Source organism: Scylla paramamosain, chromosome 10, assembly GCF_035594125.1.
Source record: "Scylla paramamosain isolate STU-SP2022 chromosome 10, ASM3559412v1, whole genome shotgun sequence".
Lineage (NCBI taxonomy): Eukaryota > Metazoa > Arthropoda > Malacostraca > Decapoda > Portunidae > Scylla > Scylla paramamosain.
Window position 1 is genome coordinate 18568661 of NC_087160.1, and position 6633 is coordinate 18575293.

Below are 6633 nucleotides of genomic sequence, written 5' to 3' on the forward strand. Positions count from 1 at the left end.
CACACACACACACACACACACACACACACACACACACACACACACACATTTACACACACACACACACACACACACACACACACACACAGAGAGAGAGAGAGAGAGAGAGAGAGAGAGAGAGAGAGAGAGAGAGAGAGAGAGAGAGAGAGAGAGAATGTATTCATAAAAGAGTAAAGATAATATATAAATTAATGAACGAACAAACAAACAAAATAAATAAATAAATGGATAAGATGAAAAGCTGAAAAATAAACAAGATTAATCAGAACAAAATTATGCCTACTAGATGAAAAAGAAGCCACAAAAAAATTTGGCACCAAACACACCATGACCTTTGCCAGCATGCTGAGAGGCGAGCAGCACACCGGGGACATCAATGATCAGTGTTGTTTATATCACATACATTCATTTTCATAAAATCTAAATGAAAATAAATAAATTCGGAGTTAAGAGCAGTGCTTTTGAAATAGCACTGCTGATGGACATGTGCCAGTCGACACTAGGAGGGGCCACAGCGCCACGTGCATGAGCAGCTCCTGCCGGCCCAAGCTTAGCTCACCCAAAGCTTAGTCACCCTCAAGCACCAGGAGGATTAGGACCTACGGTGTTCTGCTCCACACGTACTTTGAACTGAACTCACACGAATTACTGGAAGTCAGAATTTCCCAATGACAGTTTCACGCTAATTTTCAAGCCCTCCAAACACATGACGTCTCCTGGGTGTTGTGCCTGACTCCATGACTATGATCTCTAGATGCCTTCAAGTGACCTGAGCTGACCCTAGTGTGGTGGACGAAAAACATCCCCTCTCCCCTGCATTGTGTGTAGACAGAGCCGACATTGTTTATAGCATTGTATCCCAAGTTGCAAGAGCATGAACCCAAATTCTTCAGTTACCTAAGAATGTCAGTCAAATCATCCGACGATCTGTTACACTAATTGAAGATGACAATCTCCAGCGAGCACCATGATGAGGTGGTGACAAAAGACCATCACAACAAGAAGTATCAAAGGGACTTACTCGCATCTAAACCCCTTTTTGTATAGAACTATAGATGATTAGGCCAGTATTCTTACATACTTTCAAAGGCCACAAAAAAAATAATAGCCGGTTTCTCAAGAATGTTTCTCCTGTTAATAATGTAGAAACTATGTTAATCTGTCGCTAAAACTATGAAAACACCCTCAAAAACCCGTATATAACTTCAACTAGAGTCTTTTCAAAATACTGGAGGTGTGGCGTACAAGTGTTTCAGAATAAGCTCCCCAGTCACTGTTTATCCACTTTTTAATGAGTGAGATGCAGTACTTGTCTCAGAGTGAAGCAGTCCTTTGATCTGGAATAACTAACGAGAGACGCAGAAAAGGACACAATGGGATACGATGTATGTCGATGACGTGGTTTTGGTGAGCGAGACGAAAGAAGCAATAGGGAGGAAATTAAATAAGTAAAGACCGGCACTAGAAAGTAGAAGAATGAAAATAAGAAGAAGAAAGACAGAGTATCATGATGTGTCCAGAGCAGGAGCAGGGTAAACGGGAAAGCATTATTAGATTGGATGGTATTGTGCATGCCTCATTTTCTCCAGGAACCCTTTACGCCCTCAATCATCCTTTCATTCCTCTCTCCACAATAAATACAATAATAGTCTTCCTGGATTATTTATTATTCCATATGTGTTTATTAATTATTTGTGTATTATTTGTCTGTTATTCCTTATGTGTTAGCCTCGATTGTCCAGCTTTTTTTTTGTTAGAGGTTCTTTCCTAGTTTTTTTTTTTTTAATTATCGTAGATTTGTTACTCCATGTGTGTGTTATGAGGCGCGTTATTAATTATTTGTGTATTATTTCTCGTGTACAACAGAATTCTGAGCATTTTAATTAGTTCCTCGCCAGCCATTTTATTTTATGGATCCAATTTGTTATTTCACCTTTTTTTATTTATTTTATTTATTATTCTATTTATTCCTTTCCCTCCTAACTTAGATCGACCTGAGTGTAAATAGGCCTCAAGACGTTTGGCACTCGAAACACTTGGTACCCAAACCACTTGGTCTCTAGACTCAAATTTCTGGATTACTGACCTCGTGAAGGCAGCATGCGGATCCACACACACCAATATAACGTTCACCAACCTATCTACCACTTACTCAACCACATCCACTCAATCACTCAACCATATCACCCACTCATATCTACCCACCCCACAGCCTTAACTCCATCCATCTATCCACCGACTCACATTCACCCACATACTCACCTCCATTACCGCACCCATCCTGCCACCCACTCAACCACATCCACTTATCCACCCACCGCACACTACTTACAGGTCCATCTACCCATCCATCCATCCATATCCTACCCACCCATCCCACCAACACTCACCAAACCATCCACTTATCAAACCATCCACCCTACCTTCCACTGCACGCTGACCTACCTATTCACAACCACAACTACCCACTAATCCATCCACCCATCCGTTCACTGTCCACTGATCCTCCACCAACCTACTCACTCATTCATATTCATCCAACTAACCACTTACCCATCTATCCACCCATCTACACCAAACCCACCATCCACAGCTCAGCAGGAGGAGGCAGTAGACTCCTGCTGAAACGATAATTACTCCCAGTGAGGTCTAAAGCACTGTTCAGGGGGTGCTGTGAACTTATCATTAAACCCAGCTGTGACCTCACTGAACGTTTCCCTTTGTGTCTCACAACACAAGGGGGCAGTCACAGCCTGCCCTCTAAAGACAACTCTCTTCCTCCACACAAAACTACAAGCACCTAATAACACACACACCCTTCACTCAAAAATTTTAGAATCATCATGGCGACTCCTACACCAGCCTCGGAGTCCCCATCTGGGAAGAGGACCATAAATGTCCCCAGGTCGGACTGCCTTTCTGTCGACGACCCTAAGTGTCTTGACACCCCCCTCAACTTTTTCTTCATTAACTTCTGCAACATTCGCGGTTTAAGATCTAATTTTCAATCTGTAGAACACCACCTCTCCTCTTCTAAACCTCATCTTCTTTTCTTCACTGAAACTTAGGTGTCTGAGGCAACTGACAGTAGCCCCATTTCTGTTCCCTCCTACTTTCTCTATCCTCATTTTCGATCCAAAGCTGGATGCTGCGTTTATGTGCGCAATGACTTAACCTGCTCTCGTGCCCACGCTCTTGAATCTTCCGAGTTTTCCACCATCTGGCTACGACTACAGAGTCACTCTCATACTAAATTTATCTGTGCTGTATACCTCTCATCTAACTCCTCTGATTATAAGAAATTCTTTGATTACTTAACTTCCAAAGTGGAGCACATTCTGACCCTCTTCCCTTTTGCAGAGATCTCCATTCTTGGAGACTTCAATGTTCACCACCAGCTTTGACTTTCCTCTCCCTTCACTGACCATCCTGGTGAACTAGCCTACAACTTTGCTATCCTCCATGACTTAGAGCAATTGGTGCAACACCCTACTCGTATTCCTGACCGTCTTGGAGATACGCCCAACATTCTTGACCTTTTCCTAACCTCTAATCCTTCTGCTTATGCTGTCACCCTTTCTTCTCCGTTGGGCTCCTCCGATCACAATCTCATATCTTTATCTTGTCCTATCACTCCAATCCCTCCTCAAGATCCCCCTAAGCGAAGGTGCCTCTGGCGTTTTGCCTCTGCTAGTTGGGGGGACCTGAGGCGGTATTTTGCTGATTTTCCTTGGAATGACTACTGCTTCCGTGTCAGAGACCCGTCTTTGTGTGCTGAGCGCATAACAGAGGTGATAGTGTCTGGCATGGAAGCGTACATTCCTCACTCTTTTTCTCGTCCTAAACCTTCTAAACCTTGGTTTAACACAGCTTGTTCTCGTGCTATACATGATAGAGAGGTGGCCCACAAAAGGTACTTAAGCCTTCCTTCACCAGAATCTCATGCACTTTATATTTCTGCCCGGAACCATGCCAAGTCTGTTCTCCAACTAGCCAAAAACTCCTTCATTAACAGAAAATGTCAAAACCTTTCAAGATCTAACTTCCCTCGTGATTTCTGGTATCTAGCCAAAAATATCTCCAATAACTTTGCTTCTTCTTCTTTCTCTCCTCTATTTCAACCAGATGGCACCACTGCTATCACATCTATTTCTAAAGCTGAACTCTTTGCTCAAACCTTTGCTAAAAACTCTACCTTGGACGATTCTGGGCTTGTTCCTCCCTCTCCTCCACCCTCTGACTACTTCATGCCACGTATTAAAATTCTTAGCAATGATGTTTTCCATGCCCTCGCTGGCCTAAACCCTCGGAAGGCTTATGGACCTTATGGGGTCCCTCCTATTGTTCTCCGAAACTGTGCCTCCGTGCTTGCACCTTGCCTAGTCAAACTCTTTCAGCTCTGTCTGTCAACATCTACCTTTCCTTCTTGCTGGAAGTTTGCCTACATTCAACCTGTTCCTAAAAAGGGTGACCGTTCTAATCCCTCAGACTACCGTCCTATTGCTTTAATTTTCTGCCTATCTAAAGTTTTTTAATCTATCCTCAACAGGAAGATTCTTAAACATCTATCACTTCACAACCTTCTATCTGATCGCCAGTATGGGTTCCGTCAAGGCCGCTCTACTGGTGATCTTCTGGCTTTCCTTACTGAGTCTTGGTCATCCTCTTTTAGAGATTTTGGTGAAACTTTTGCTGTTGCCTTGGACATATCAAAAGCTTTTGATAGAATCTGGCACAAAGCTTTGATTTCCAAACTACCCTCCTACGGTTTCTATCCTTCTCTCTGTAACTTCATCTCAAGTTTCCTTTCTGACCGTTCTATTGCTGCTGTGGTATACGGTCACTGTTCTTCTCCTAAATCTATTAACAGTGGTGTTCCTCAGGGTTCTGTCCTGTCACCCACTCTCTTCTTATTATTCATTAATGATCTTCTAAACCAAACCTCTTGTCCTATCCACTCCTACGCTGATGATACCACCCTGCACTTTTCCACGTTTTTTCATAGGCGTCCAGCCCTTCAGGAGGTAAACATATCACGCAGGGAAGCCACAGAACGCTTGACTTCTGATCTTTCTAAAATTTCTGATTGGGGCAGAGCAAACTTGGTATTGTTCAATGCCTCAAAAACTCAATTCCTCCATCTATCAACTCGACACAACCTTCCAGACAACTATCCCCTCTTCTTCAGTGACACTCAACTGTCCCCCTCTTCTACACTGAACATCCTCGGTCTGTCCTTTACTTATAATCTGAACTGGAAACTTCACATCTCATCTCTAGCTAAAACAGCTTCTATGAAGTTAGGTGTTCTGAGACGTCTCCGCCAGTTTTTCTCACCCCCCCAGCTGCTAACTCTGTACAAGGGCCTTATCCGTCCATGTATGGAGCATGCTTCACATATCTGGGGGGGTGTTCCACTCATACTGCTCTTCTAGACAGGGTGGAATCAAAAGCTTTTCGTCTCATCAACTCCTCTCCTCTGACTGTCTTCAGCCTCTCTCTCACCGCCGCAATGTTGCATATCTAGCTGTCTTCTACCGCTATTTTCATGCTAACTGCTCTTCTGATCTTGCTAACTGTATGCCTCCCCTCCTTCCGCGGCCTCGCTGCACAAGACTTTCTTCTTTCTCTCACCCCTATTCTGTCCACCTCTCTAACGCAAGAGTTAACCAGTATTCTCAATCATTCATCCCTTTCTCTGGTAAACTCTGGAGCTCCCTGCCTGCTTCTGTATTTCCACCTTCCTATTACGTGAATTCCTTCAAGAGGGAGGTTTCAAGACACTTATTCAGCAATTATTGACCACTGCTTTGACCCTTTTATGGGACTGGCATTTCAGTGGGTATTTTTTTTATTAGATTTTTGTTGCCTTTGGCCAGTGTCCTTCCTACATAAAAAAAGAAAGAAAAAAAGTAGTAGTAGTAGTGGTGGTGGTGGTGATGGTGCTGGTAGTATGAGGAAGAGGAGGAATTAATAATAACAATAGTAATAATAATAATAATTGTTACGCCTAAAGATACGTTTTGCTCGGTGCGATTATCCCTCAATGATGACCGTTCATAGCTCAACGATGATCCTCCATCGATTGTCTAGAGCATTAATTCTTTGTTTTTGATTGAAGTTATTTTGTTTCGAGCGAGTGTCGCTAGAGTCGATACCCTCTATTATCATGCAGTGATAATCGTTGAACAATCATAGAGCGATAATCGTGACAATCACACCGAGCAAAACATACCTTTGGAGAACACTGCCCCCCCCCCCACTCTCGCTTACGATTCTCTCCGATCAGCCGCTAGCGTGGCACGATATGCTGCCGCGACACTCCCTCCAGGTGTCAGGCCGGGCACTTGTAATCCCGTGTCGCCTGTCGGCCTGTCCATTTGGTCAGAGTGCGTCTCCCTCGTTACAGTTGTTCCTGCGGCGACTGGAAACACGGGCGAGCCGGTCTCACTCGACTGTTCCGCCTCACCCGGGTACGGGAACCTGTCTGGGGCGTGCAGGATGGGCTGGGTGGCTCGTTCCCACGGCGATGTGGCAGTATGATAGTGGGCGCAGGTGGCTGTTGGCCGGTACTGCACACCGGCGATACTCTTAGAGACGGTGGAAGAGGCGCTGATGGGGGAGTCTCTTGGA